The sequence below is a fragment of the Buceros rhinoceros genome, unplaced genomic scaffold (genome assembly GCF_000710305.1).
Source record: "Buceros rhinoceros silvestris isolate BGI_N320 unplaced genomic scaffold, ASM71030v1 scaffold9867, whole genome shotgun sequence".
NCBI lineage: Eukaryota > Metazoa > Chordata > Aves > Bucerotiformes > Bucerotidae > Buceros > Buceros rhinoceros.
The window spans coordinates 8,047-8,373 of record NW_010423927.1 but is presented as its reverse complement, the minus strand read 5'-3'; the positions used below and the strand labels follow the sequence as shown (position 1 = coordinate 8,373).

Sequence of the window (327 nt, the reverse complement as noted above, 5' to 3'; positions counted from 1 at the left end):
CTTCGACGGGAAGGCGCTGGCTTCCGACCCTGCCGGGAAGTGTGCCCGTACGTACCTGACCCTGGTTCCCTGGGTCCCACCGCAGCCAAAATCCTCCCAGGCAGAGGGTGGAAGGGGGATGCCCAGTGGGTTTAGGGTCTGATCAATGCTCAGGAATTGCCCTTGCCCCCTCTCTCTGCTGCTGTCTTTCCCTGGTCTGCAGGGGCTCAGCCTCTTGGAGCCCTGTTTCACGGTGGGGACATCACCTTCCACGCTGTGGGGGCTCAGCCCCGGCGCTCCATTCCCACTGTCCCATTTGCTAGCCCCGTGCTGGGGTGTACGCAGCCT

General features: G+C 63.6%; 1 protein-coding gene across 1 annotated transcript in view; it reads left to right on the top strand.

Moving 5' to 3' along the window:
• Nucleotides 1–327, top strand: part of LOC104497359 (laminin subunit gamma-3-like) — a gene marked incomplete at its 5' end in the record, with an annotated part of 13,157 nt that overhangs the window by 7,099 nt on the left and 5,731 nt on the right. The gene's annotated exons all lie outside the window — the stretch shown is intronic.